This window comes from Macaca nemestrina, chromosome 19, assembly GCF_043159975.1.
Source record: "Macaca nemestrina isolate mMacNem1 chromosome 19, mMacNem.hap1, whole genome shotgun sequence".
NCBI lineage: Eukaryota > Metazoa > Chordata > Mammalia > Primates > Cercopithecidae > Macaca > Macaca nemestrina.
Genome location: NC_092143.1, coordinates 21,353,892 through 21,368,182, shown reverse-complemented (window position 1 = coordinate 21,368,182; position 14,291 = coordinate 21,353,892). Strand labels below are relative to the sequence as shown.

The 14,291-nt window shown below is 40.3% G+C and overlaps 1 pseudogene; it reads left to right on the top strand.

Moving 5' to 3' along the window:
• Positions 1-8,644: 8,644 nt before the first annotated feature.
• Positions 8,645-9,351, top strand: LOC105477050 (signal recognition particle 19 kDa protein-like; annotated as a pseudogene).
• Positions 9,352-14,291: the final 4,940 nt, after the last annotated feature.

The following is a 14,291-nucleotide window of genomic DNA, read 5'->3' as shown; positions in this document are numbered from 1 at the left end:
TCTCACACTTTAAGGAGTACACAGCCACCTGTCTTGTTCACGGCTGATGCGGACTCAGGAGGTTTGGGGTGAGCCTGACGTTACGCACTTCTAACACGCTCCCAGGGGATGCTCATGCTGCTGGTGCCCACTTCGCATAGTGAAATATTAGAAGAATCAAAAGGAGGCCAGTGATGTTTTAAAACGCACTCTTCAGTTTTACTAAAATGTTCTCTTTTCACCAAACACAATGATGTTGACATCCTTTCAATCAGGACTTACAAATCTACCTCATTCTTTTACATTTGTTCAATTCTGATCTAAGAATTTAGAAGCCCTAAAAGTCACTTAACCACTTATGTGGCCTCAGGTGAGTTACCTTCCCTTAGCCTCAGATGGAGGATAAGAACTGCACTTACCGAACGGGGCTGTTGTGAGCAATAAGCCGTGTGGTCCTTGACATGTCCACAGTATCCGCTCGATAGACGTTCCCTATTGTTGCTCATTTTTTCCCTTTCAGTGTAAACCTGTGTCACACCTGTATGGTTACTTTTCCTGAGTGAGCACCTGGCTTGGTAAGGACCAGCGGGAGTGATCTGCTGGGGACAGCTTGCCCTTTAATCCTTTCTCTCTGCTAATATAGGCTATTGCAACGATAATGGACGTCAAACTGTTGAAATCGGCAAAGTCAAAGAAAAGAAGATTTACAGAATACTTTCTAAAAACGTTATTCCCTTGGGTCCTGTAATAAATTGTTTTCTTAAGAAAAAATGGATTTTTTTCCCTTACCTAAAACTGGTATTTTAAAATGTTGGGTCAAAATCGTATTATTTTATCATCTTCTTGGGCTTCTGTAAATTTTTAAAAAACTCTTATCATGGCTAAGCTTTTTGGTAATTCTTTGAACATGCCTAACATTCTGAAGTGAACTTTACAAAGACACCTAAGAACCCTGACAGGGCTCAGCCAGTGCCATTGAATTGTGGATTTTAGTGACAAAGGTGTCTTTTGACCTCCCTGATGCTGTTGGTCCTTATAAAATGGGAGCGATGGCAATTAATGTTGGATTGAAGTTCTTTTATCTGGGGGTCTCAGTGGTAACCTCAGTGTCTGGAACATATCAACACGAACCAAGGATGTATCTGAGCAGACAAAATCAGCACTAGAACATCCAAGCTGCTTGCAGTTGATTCATCAGGTAGAACCTCTTATTGGGAGCTTTTCAATGTTCATGTGACACATTTCTCACATGGTTACACAACTGCTTTTCCACTTTGCAACAGCTTAGAAGCATCAGAGTAGAGGGTTTCTGGTAGGCAGTGGCCAGACAGGTAATACCCACTGAGAAGGAAGAATATAAACTATAAAAAAACAGATGCAAGGATTTCAGGAAGCAGCCCGGGGTATCCACAAAGGCGACACTGTGCTATAAGAAGACACTTAGGAAGAAGTTAAATGGCATTTGCCATACTGCCTTTGAGATCAATTTAGGTTTTCATCCAGATTGGAAAGTTTCTACTACGGGGTAGGGTGAGCTTCAGTTTTTTCAAGAGGTGAGTGGTGGAACCTGTGGTTGATTTCCTAAGCCACAGGCCTGAGTCCTGCTCTTCCACCCCTTTCCCCCTTGACAATATGTTAACATTATGCAAATCCTAGAAAAACAGCTCCTGCAGACATGCACAAACCAACAACCAGATTGTGGGCACTAAATCGCTCTTTATTGAGATTCTGGACCTGCCACTGTCCCAGCAAGTCTGGGCAAATGAAACATTGTTGGGAAGAGAAGGAAGCCTAACCTTTCTAAGTTAGCAACGTAGGAGAATCTCTAATTTAGAGGAAGCAAACCTGGGCATCTGGTCTTTAAAAAAACCTCCCTAGGTGACTAATGTGTGGTCAGTATTGAGAACCACCGAGAAACAGACGTCTGCACACATTAGTTGAGAATAAATATGATTAGGATGCTTGACTGTTCATATCTTCCTTCTCGGCTTATGAAGTTATTTTCAGATTGCATAAAAATAAACCAGAAACACACTGCATCTATGTGTCATCCTCTTGCCACCATTTCCCCCACTAAGATGATGCTAACCTCTCTGAATGGTCACTTGATTTCCAGGTGAGCCCTCATCTTACAAAGTACCCTTTGGCCCAGGGCACTGGGCGATCAACTTAGTCTCATCCTGAGCTTCTGGGCGGAGATCCATCCTTTACCACTTGTGTTCATCAAGTAATCTTTATTTCTTTTTGAGTCAGAGTCTTGCTCTGTCGCCCAGGCTGGAGTGCAGTGGTGCGATCTCGGCTCACTGCAGGCTCTGCCTCCCGGGTTCACGCCATTCTCCTGCCCCAGCCTCCTGAGTAGCTGGGACTACAGGCGCCCGCCACCATGCCTGGCTAATTTTTTATATTTTTAGTAGAGACGGGGTTTCACCGTGTTAGCCAGGATGGTCTCAATCTGCTGACCTCGTGATCTGCCCGCCTTGGCCTCCCAAAGGGCTGGGATTACAGGGGTGAGCCACTGCACCTGGCCAGGTTCTCTTCATTTCAAATGAGGAGTATGGGGTGGGGTAGGATAGAAGGAGGAGTTGGGAGTCACACTGTGATTTAAGCCCTGCCTCAACCTACCAAACAGAGAATCTTTAACAAATTCAGACTCAGTTTCCCTATCTCCAGAATTAGCATCAGGGCAGGTCAAGAGTTTATCGGATGCCTGGATTTAATCAAACAGAGCTTTACTATTTCTTCTTCAAGATCACTGAATTTGAGTACTTAGAATTAATTAAAGCCTCCCAATTCTCTTGAACACTCTTCTCTATTGTCTTTGGCCATAAAATTCTACCTATATTTTCTCTGAATTTTAAGTCTCCCTGCCTAGATTGTTGCAGACATATCCTATGGCAGGGACATTTTTTCCCAGGGATCTTGCTTTTAGCTGCATGAAGCTTCAGGATGGTGCAGGGGGACAGAAACCTCTTTTACACTGAGTCTTGTTTCTGCGCCAGTTCTGTGCCAGGAGGGGAAAAAACGCTAGCTACACATGTGCTGTGGCCAGGCCTTCTTTTGTAGGATTCCCTCTGGCCTCCCTCTCTTCTACAGTCTCATCAACCAAACACTCTCTGTCATCTGCCTCTTCTCAGGGTTAGTGATTTCCCTACTAGTGTTTAGCTTCTGCCATACTGCAGGATATTTTCTTTAATAGGCCTTATTTTTGAGAGCAGTTTTAGGTTCATAGCAAAATTGAATGGAAAGTATAGAGGTTTCCCATATACCTCCTACCCCTACACAGGCACAGCCTCTACTACTACTTACCACCCCACCAGAGTGATTCATTTGTTACAATCAATTAACCTACACTGATGCATCATTATCACCCAAAGTCCATAGTTAATACTGAGATCTACTCTTGGTGCTGTACATTCTATGGATTGGGACAAATGTGTAATGACATCTATCCTCCATCATAGCACCATACAGAATAGTGTCATGGCCATAAAAAAATTCCCTGTGCTTCACCTATTCAGCCCTCCCTACCTTCAACCACTGATTATTTTACTGTCTCCAGAGTTTTCCCTTTTCCAGTATGTCATATAGTTGGAATCATGGTATGCAGCCTTTTCAGGTAGGCTTTTTTTTTTTTTTTCACTTAGTAATGTACATTTAAGTTTTCTCTATGTATTTTTTATTTTTTTATTTTTATTTTTTTTTTGAGGCAGAGTCTTGCTCTGTTAGCCAGGCTAGAGTGCCCTGGCGCAACCTCAGTGGTGCAGGTTTTTGTGTGGACATCAGTTTGCAGACTCACTTGGGTAGATACCAAGAAACAATCCACGATTGGTGGATCATACGGTGACTGCGTTTAGTTTTGTAAGAAACGGCCACACTGTCTTCCCAAGCAGGTGTACCATTTTGCATTCCCACCAGTGATTAATCAGCTTCTGTTGCTCTACTTCCTCTTCATAATTTGGTGTTCTCAGTGTTTTGGATTTTGGTCATTCTAATAGGTATGTCATTGTTTTAATTTGCAATTCCCTAATGACATATGATGTTGAACATCTTTTCATATTTATTTGCCATCTGTATACCTTCTTCTTTGGTGAGGTATTTGTTCAGGTCTTTTGCCCCCCCCCCCTTTTTTTTTTTTGAGACAAAGTCTCACTCAGGCTGGAGTGCAGTGGTATTATCTCGGCTCACTGCAACCTCCGCCTCCTGGGTTCAAGCCATTCTCCTGCCTCAGCCTCCCAAGTAGCTGGGATTACAGGCGCCCTCTGCCATGCCCAGCTAATTTTTGTGTTTTTAGTAGAGACAGGGTTTCACCATGTTGGCCAGGCTGGCCTCAAACCCCTGACCTCAAGTGATCTGCCTGCCTCGGCCTCCCAAAGTGCTGGTATAATAGGCATGAGCCACCATGCCTGGCCCCACTTTTAAATTGGGTTATTTTCTTACTGTTGCGTTTTAAGAGTTCCTTGTATATTTAGAATAATAGTCCTTTTTTCAGATGTGTCTTTTGCCATGTATATTCTCCCAGTGTGTTGCTAGTCTCATTCCCTTAACATTGTCTTTCGCAGAGCAGAGGTCTTTAATTTTAATGGAGTCCTGCTTACCGGTTATCTCCTTAGTGGATCATACCTTTAGGGCTATATCTAAAAAGTCATCACCATGTCCAAGGTTATCTGGATTTTCTCCTATGTTATCTTCTAGGAGTTTATAGTTTTGTGTTTTACATTTAGGACTGCGATCTATTTTGAGTTAATTTCTATAGGTGTAAGATCTGTGTCTAGATTAAGTGTTTTTGCATGTGAATGTCTAGTTCTTCCAACACCATTTGTTAAAAACACTATCTTTTCTCCACTCTATTGCTTTTGCTCCTTTGTCAAAGATCAGTTGGTTATATTTATGTGGATTTCTGGGCTGTCTATTCTGTTCTGTTGATCAGTTTGTCCATTCTTTTACCAGTACTACCTCGTCTTGATTACTGTAGCTTTATAGTAAGTCCTGAAGTCGGGTAGTGTCAGTCTTCCAGCTTGGATTTTTTTCCTTAAATATTGTATTGGCTATTCTAGGTCTTTTGCCTCTCTCTATAAACTTTAGAATTTGTTTGTCTATACCCACATCGTAGCATTTTTATTAAGTGTTTATGTCTGGAGAAAACATGCAACCTTCCATTGCCATATTCCTTTGTAAGTCTCATTTCTCAACCCCATCTATGAGGTAGAATTCCTCTCTTTTTAAAAATCTCAATTTAATTTTTATCTACTTGCCTTGATTTGTGCAATGGTATAGAAACGCCTGAGTTTCTTCCTCTCCCTGAGAATTATTGGGAGCTTCCTCTGTTATTTTTCTGTTTCACTGGACATGGCTGATATCCTTTCCAGCATCTGGTTAATTTCTTGCGTCTGGGTATACATTCCCCCTCCCTCTTGGTTATCAGTTTCAAGCTCTCTTGATTCGATCAGTGGATTTAAAGGCAGATGGATTGATTTTGACTTCTCACTAAAGAAGGAACACAGCCTAACAGAATCAGCCTGCCATTTAGATAGAGCTCCTCCTACCTGGTAACACAAGGAATAGTCAACTGGAGCTTGATAGTGGATTAAAGACCCAAGGGGAGTCCTGTGATTCATTCTCAAATTTCACAAATCATCCTTCAGATGGTACATTTTAGTTTCTCATACCTCATGGTCCCACTTCATACATGGTTCATAGGCCAGATGCCTTTTCAATTAACATGGGAAACAAACATGAAAAAGAGCATTGAAATACCATTTTTTCTATTTTTATCCCTAAAATGTTATGTTTTCTACTCTGATTTTTTTTTGAGACAGAGTCTCGCTCCGTTGCCCAGGCTGGAGTGCAGTGGTACGATCTCGGCTCACTGCAAGCTCTGCCTCCCAGGTTCACACCATTCTCCTGCCTCAGCCTCCCAAGTAGCTGGGACTGCAGGCGCCTGCCACCGTGCCTGGCTAATTTTTTGTATTTTTAGTAGAGACAGGGTTTCACCGTGGTCTTGATCTCCTGACCTCGTGATCTGCCAGTATCAGCCTCCCAAAGTGCTGGGATTACAGGTGTGAGCCACCGCGCCCGGTCTCTACTCTGATTTTTAATGGCTAAGTGAATAAAAAAAGGGTTTTAAATATTTTTAAAACTGAACAATGGTCCATACAAAAGCTTCCTGACACGTGTGTAGAAAGTCATAGTTTACAAAGGGCTGGCTTTTTATTTGCTCCCTGGCCATCAGGAGCAAGGCAGGCTGCTGCACTCAAAGGCATTGAAAGGAATGTCGACTATAAGAAACTAAGTGGAAAAACACTTCCCATGGAAAATGCCCTCCTCTGTGTTTTTAAATTTTCTTTTCTTTTCCTGTTTGAGATGGAGTCTCCTTCTGTTGCCCGGCCTGGAGTGCAGTGGCGCAATCTCGGCTCCCTGCAACCTCTGCCTCTCAGGTTCAAGCAATTCCTGCCTCACCTCTCAAGGAGCTGAGACTACAGGCACCCACCACCACAACTGGCTAATTTTTATATTTTTAGTAGAGAAGGGGTTTTTGCCATGTTGGCCAGGATGGTCTCAAACTTCTGACCTCAAGTGATCACCCGCCTCAGCCTCCCAAAGTGCTGGGATTACAGGTGTGAGCCACCACGCCAGCTTTAAATTTTCTTTTCTTTTCTTTTTTTGAGCCAAGTTTTACTCTGTTGCCCAGGCTGAGTGCAGTGGCATGATCTTGGCTCACTGCAACCTCCACCTCCCGAGTTCAAGCCATTCTTGTGCTTCAGCCTCCTGAGTAGCTGAGACTACAGGCATGCACCACTATATCTGGCTACTTTTTGTATTTTTAGTAGAGATGGGGTTTCGCCATGTTGGCCAGGCTGGTCTCGATCTCCTGAACTCAGGTGATCTGCCTGCCTTGGCCTCCCAAAGTGTTGGGATTACAGATGTGAGCCACTGCACCTGGCCTAAATTTTGTTTTCAAAGAACCTCTTCAGTCTGTTGCTTCCAAGATGACCTCTCTGACCACATGCTTCTCATGAGAAGAGAAGAAGCTTCTCTTACACATTTCTAGACTTTCTCCAGACTGAGTAAGATCCTCAAGGTGGAAAATTGAGATGAGAGGATCCTTATAAAGTCCAAAGAAGTGATGGAACTTCTAGGGAGTTGTGGATGCCTGACGTTTAATATGTAATGCCTTCTCACTTTCCAAATGCATTCTGGTACGGGAATCTGTTAGGTTCAGTTAGCAGAAACACCCAGAACACTTCTCAAGGTATTAGACTAGCGAATGACCTGGGGTGATCCACAATAATTTCCTGTTTCTCAGAAGCAAAGAAGACAGAACTTTGGGGAACGCCAACATTGAAAGGGTGAGTGGAGAAGTCCACAAAAGAGCACGATGAGAAGTGGCTGAACTGCAGGAGGAATCCAGGACAGAGGGGTGGTAGGGACTCCTCCATCAGAGGGGTGATATGGACTCCTCAACATCCTCCATATCACCCAGGGAGGGAGAGATCTATGTATGCAGCCATGAGATCATGGAAAAAATCTGACTTCACCCCACCCAAATCTGACTTCATCCTGGTGACCAGGGTGAGAGCTGGGTTAATGGAGGGGCAGAAGTCAGATTTGGGTGGGGTGAAGAGTGAATGATGTCAGAGGCTGATCAACATTAACATTTTGTTGAGCATTATATGCAAAGCGCTAAAGCCACCAGCCTTGGTTTTGATCCTACACATAGGGCAGCGATTTTCTATTTTATTTTGATAGCCCAGACACCTGATGCATTTATCTTACTAAACAATCATATTCAGCTGGGTGCGGTGGCTCACACCTATAATCCCAGCACTTTGGGAGGCCAAGGCGGGCGGATCACCAAGTCAGGAGATTGAGACCATCCTGGCTAACACAGTATAACCCTATCTCTACTAAATATACAAAAAATTAGCTGGGCGTGGTGGCGGCGCCTGTAGTCCCAGCTACTTGGGAGGCTAAGGCAGGAGAATGGCGTGAACCCAGGAGGTGGAGCTTGCAGTGAGCCGAGATCGCGCCACTGCACTCCAGCCCGGGCAACAGAGCAAGATGGGACTTGATCTGCACTACAGACAAATCAAACCTAATAGACATGTACAGAACATTTTTATCCAACAGCTTCAGAATACACATTTTTCTCCTCAGCACACAGAACTTTCTTGAGGATAGACCATATGTTAGGTCCCAAAACAAGTCTCAAATAATTTTTAAAAAGTAAAATTATATCAAGTATCTTTTCTGACCACAATGGAATAAAAATAGAAATCCATAACTAGAGGAACTTTGAAAACCACACAAATACATGGAAATTAAACATGCTCCTGAATGGTCACTGGTCACGAAATGAAAAAGGAAATTTTAAAATTTCCTGAAACAAATGAAAATGGAAACACCATACCCAAACCTGTGATATAGCAAAAGCAATATAAAGAGGAACATTTACAGCAATAAACACCTATATTAAAAATACAGAAAGACTTCAAATAAATAACCTAACTAGAAAAGCAAGAGGAAACCAAAGGCAAAATTAGTAGAAAAATTTATGACCAGAGCAGAAATTAAAACATTGAGACTAAAGAAAATTACAAAAGATCAATGAAAAAAGGTTTTTTTTAAAAAATAGGTAAACAAGGTTGCTGTTTGGACTCTTGTGAAGATGGCTTGAACTGCCGCATGGTTCCCGGCCAACCAGGATAGGTTTATTTGTATCTATGCTGCTTATTTAAGTAATAAGACCATCGCAGAGGGAAGGCGAATCCCCGTAAGTGAGGCTGTTGAAAATCCTACAGCTACAGAGATTCAAGATGTGTGTTCAGAAGTTGGACTTAATGTATTTCTTGAGAAAAATAAAATGTACTCTAGAGAACGGAATCATGATGTCCAATACGGAGACAGAGTCCGGGTCCAGCTCAGACAGGAAGATGGGGGCCCTCTGCCTTGTACAGTTCCTGTCATGTAAGTCAGTAATGTTGTATGCAGCAGAAATAACACCGAAACTAAAAAGGAGGACACAAAAAACAGGAGGTGGTGACCAAAGTCTTCAACAAGGAGAGGAAAGGAAAAAAAGGAAAGGAAAGAAAAAGAAGTAACCTAGTATCAGCATCGAGTTGGTGGTACTGCTGTCAGAAACATGAATGGAAGCTTTGAATTTGTATCGGAGGAAAACAGAAGCTTGTTTTGTATCATTTAACTGAACTATGAACCCTTGTGAAAGATGGGAACCTCTCATCTTTATCGTCGAAGTTGACAGTTAAATAAATTTACATCAGAAGTTTGCATCTCGCTTTTATGCAGTGTAAAAGAAGTTCTTAGTCTTTCAATGCAGTTTTTTGGAGGAAAAAATATTTTTAAATGGACAATGGACTGTACAATAAGTTACTTGAAATAAGTTACTTGTTTCAGATAAATTTCAATTCGATTTGAAATAAACATTTTGTCTACCTTTTCAGTTAATGAAATAAAATTTGAAACTGAAAAAAGCAGTAGGCAAACAAAATTGGCAAACCTTTAGCTATACTAAGAAGAAAAGAGAGAAGGCCCAAATAAAATTATAGACAAAAGGAGACATTACAACTGTTACCACAGGAATTCAAAGGATCATCACAGACTATTATGAGCAACTATATGCCAATAAGTTGGAAAAAGTAGAAGAAATGGACAAAAGCTCTCAGCAAACTACATATAGAAAGAATATACCTCAACACAACAAGGACCATATTTGACAAACCCACAGCTAATATAATACCGAACAGGGAAAACTGAAAACCTTCCTTAAGATCTAGAACAAGGAAAGGATGTCCAGTTTCACCACTTTTATTCAACATAGTACTAGAAGTCTTAGCCAGAGCAATTAAATAAGAGAAAGAAATAAAGGACATCCAAATGAGAAAGGCAGATATCAAATTATCCTTGTTTCAGATGACATGATATTATATTTAGAAAAACCTAAAGATTCCACCAAAAAACTATTAGAACTGTAAATTTAATAAAATCGCAAGATACAAAATTAACATACAAATCAGTAGCATTTCTATATGCCAACAGTGAACTATCTGTAAACGAAACCAAGAAAGCAATTCCATTTACCATAGCTGCACATAAAATAAAAGAGCCAGACCCATAGATTGTACCTGTAATCCTAGCCACTCAGGAGGCTGAGGCAAAAGGATCACTTGAGCCCAGGAGTTCAAGGTTGCAGCTACTTGTAATCACTCCACTGCACTCCAGCTTGGGTGACAGAGTGAGAACCCCATCTCTAAAAAAAAAAAATAATAATGATAATAAAATAAAATATCTAGGAATAAACTTAATCAAAGAAGTGAAAGATCTCTACAATGAACACTATAAAACATTGATGAAAGAAACTGAAGTGGACACCAAAATACGGAAAGATTCCATGTTCATGGATTGGAAGAAATAATATTGTTAAAGTATCCATACTACCCAAAGCAATTTATGGACTCAATGCAATCCCTATCAAAATACCAATGACATTCTTAACATAAAGGAAAAAACAATCCTAACATTTATATGGAACTGTAGAAGACTCCAAGTAGTGAAAGGAATCGTGATAAAAAAAAAAGAACAAAGCTGGGGTATCATGTTACCTACATAATACAAAGCTGCACTAACTAAAACAGCAGAGTGCTGGCATAAAGACAGACACGTAGACCCATGGAACAGATTAGAGAACCCAGAAATAAACCTGCATATTTACAGCCAAATAATTTTTGACAAAGGTGCCAGGAACATACACTGGGGAAAGGACACGCTCTTTAATCAGTGGTGCTGGGGAAACTGGATGTCCATATGCAGAAGAATAAAACGAGACCCCATATTTCTCAATATATACAAAAATAAAATAAAAATGGATTAAAAAGTTAAATCTAAGACCTGAAGCTATGAAACTCCTAGGAGAAAACATTGGGGTAATTCTCCAGGACATTGGTCTGGGCAAAGATTTCATGAGTAAAACCTCATAAGCACAGGCAACCAAAGCAGAAATGGACAAATGAGGTCACATCAAGCTAAAAAGGTTCCACACAGCAAAGGAAACAACTAACAAAGTAAAGAGACAACCTACAGAATGGGAGAAAATATTTGCAAGTTGTTCAATTGAAAAGGGAACAATAACCAGAATATATAAGGAACTCAAACAACTCAATCACAAAAAATAATATATATAAATGGGCAAAATATATGAACAGACATTTCTCAAAAGACAACTTATAAATGGCCAATAGGTATATTTAAAAATGGTCAACATTACTAATCATCAGGGAGATGAAAATCAAAACCACAATGAGGTATCATCTCACCTCAGTTAAAATGGCTTTTAGCCAAAAGACAAAAAGTGTCAGATGCTGGTGAAGATGTGAAGAAAAAGGAATGCTCATACACTGTTGGTGAGAATATAAATTATTACAGCCATTGTGAAAAACAGTATGGAGGTCCCTCAAAAAACTAAAAGTGTAACTATTAAATGATTTAGCAATTCCACTGCTGAGTATGTAGCCAAAATAAAATAACTCGGTATGTCAAAGAGATATCTGTGCCCCGTGTTTATTGCAGCACTATTCACAACAGCCAAGATATGGAATCAACTTGTGTCTACAATAGATGAATAAAAAAAAAGTACATATACAAAATGGAGTATTACTCAGCCATAAAAAGAATTAAATCCTGTCATTTGCAACAACGTGGATAGAATGGGAGGATATGAGGTTGAGTGAAATAAGCCAGGTACAGAAAGACAAATATTACATACTCTCACTCATGTGTGGGAGCTAAAAAAATTGATCTTGTGGAGGTAAAAAGTAGAATGATGGTCACAAGAGGCTGGGAAATGTAGTGGGGAGTGGGGAGATAAAGAAGGCTTTGTTAATGGGTACAAAATACAGTTATATAGAAGGAATAAGAGCTATGGTTTGGTATTACAATAGGGTGAATATAGTTAATAATAATATTGTATATTTCAAAATAACTAGAGGATTGGAATTGGAATGCTTCTAACAAAAAGAAAAGGTAAATATTCGAGGTGATGGATATCCCAATTACGTTGTCCGTTACACATCATATGCTTATGTTGAAATATCACATGTTCTCCCTAAATATGTACAACTATTATATATCCATAAAAATTTTTTTTTAAACATAAAGAAATGGTCAGATTCAGGATATACTTTGAAGGGTTTTTGGCCCAAGACACTTCAAGGATAATGTCATTTGTCCAGATGGTGAAGATTGTGGGTGGAAGTTAGATATTCAGTTTGGGACACAGTAAAGTCTGTGATGCTATTAAACACTCAAGTTGAGATGTTGAATAGGCAGTTGTATGCATCAATATAGAGTTCAGGGATGAGTTTGAGGCTGGAGATATAAACTTAGCAGTTGTTAGGTTAATGATACTATTTAAAAGTCATAAAACTGGATGAGTTTATCAAAGGAATGAATGTAGATATTTCTTTATGCCTGAAAAAACTTCCTTTAACTAGTTTTGTAGTGCAAACCTGTTTACAGTGAATTCTTTCAGCTTCTGTTTGCTGAGAAAGTCTTCATTTGCTTTGATTTTGAAGAATATTTTTGCTGGATAAAGAAACCTAGGTTGACAGGTATGGTGTTTTTTTTTTTTTTTTCAGTTTTTAAAAAATATTTCCATTACATTATGGCTTAGATAATTTCGAACATAAAGTCTGCTGTTATTCTTATCTTTGTTCCACTGAACACAATGTATCTTTTTTCCTCTGGCTACTTTAAAATTTTTGTTTATTACTAGTATTCATCAGTTTGCTGGTGACAATCTCTGACATGGGTTTATGTATTTCACTGGTGTTTGTTGGGTTTCTTGAACCTGTAGTCAAGTTTGGACCATTTGGGGCCATTATTTTTTCCATTTTTTTCCTGTCTCATTCTCTGTCCTCTCTGGGACTCCAATCACACATATGTCAAACATCCTACAGGTAACGGATGCTTTATTAATTTGTCTTTTTTTCCTGTGCTTCGTTTTGAGTAATTTATATACTATGTTTTCAAGACTACTAATCTTTTCCTCTGCAGTGTGTAATCTACTGGTAATCTCATCCAATGTGTTTTTTAATTCAGTTTTTTTTTTAACTTCTGGATATGTTTTTAAACATGTATTTTATTTCTGTCATCATTATGGCAATGTTTTCCTCTACCTTCTTGAATATAAGGAACAGATTCATAAAAGCTCTTTTAATGTCCTTGACATCCATTATGTCTGTCATTTGGGGGCCTGTGATACTGAATTTTTTCTTTTCATTTTCGATTATAATTTTCTGCTGCTTTGCATACCTGGGAATTTTTTATTTGGTACCAGACATTTTGAATTTGTTTCTGGGCACTAGACTTTGTTGTATTCTTTTGAATATATATATTTTTTCTTTTGAGACTTGCTGTTAAGCTCTGTTAGGGTGGTTTTAGTCTATCTTTTGGCCCAGGGCTAATGTAACCCCACTGCTAAGACGATGCCCTTCTGAGGATTCTAAATGATGACCCATGTTTACAAGGTCTTTCCACTCTGGCTGGAGGGAGTACAAGCTATTCCACTCCTGCCTGCACTTCATTAATTGTTTTGTCTGCTCCTTTTAGGTGGTTCTTTCCCTGGTCTTTTTCTCATGTATATGCAGGTTAGTTCTCAGTCAAAACTTTAAGAGGACCCCTCTACAGATTTCCAGAGCTCTTTCTGTGCAGCTCTCTTTTTTTTTTTTTTTTTTGAGACGGAGTCTCGCTCTGCCACCCAGGCTGGAGTGCAGTGGCCGGATCTCAGCTCACTGCAAGCTCCGCCTCCCGGGTTTACGCCATTCTCCTGCCTCAGCCTCCCGAGTAGCTGGGACTACAGGCGCCCGCCACCTCGCCCAGCTAAGTTTTTTTTTTGTATTTTTTAGTAGAGACGGGGTTTCACTGTGTTAGCCAGGATGGTCTCGATCTCCTGACCTCGTGATCCGCCCGTCTCGGCCTCCCAAAGTGCTGGGATTACAGGCTTGAGCCACCGCGCCCGGCCAGCAGCTCTCTTTTCTCTAGTACCCTGTCCCACACATTCTAGCCATCTTGACCTCTCTGAACTATGAGACCTATCTTCTCTAGTCTTCAAGATTATTGGGCTCTCTGTGGGTTTCTCCTCCATATGCTGTGGGCTGGAAACTGCCTCTAGGCAATAAGCTTGTGCAATAACAGGGCGCATCTTACTCCTTTTCTGAGATTACAGTCTTGCACTACCTGTTGTCTAGTGTGTAAAGATATTGTTTCATTATTTTATCCAGTTTTCTAGTTGGCCTAAAGTG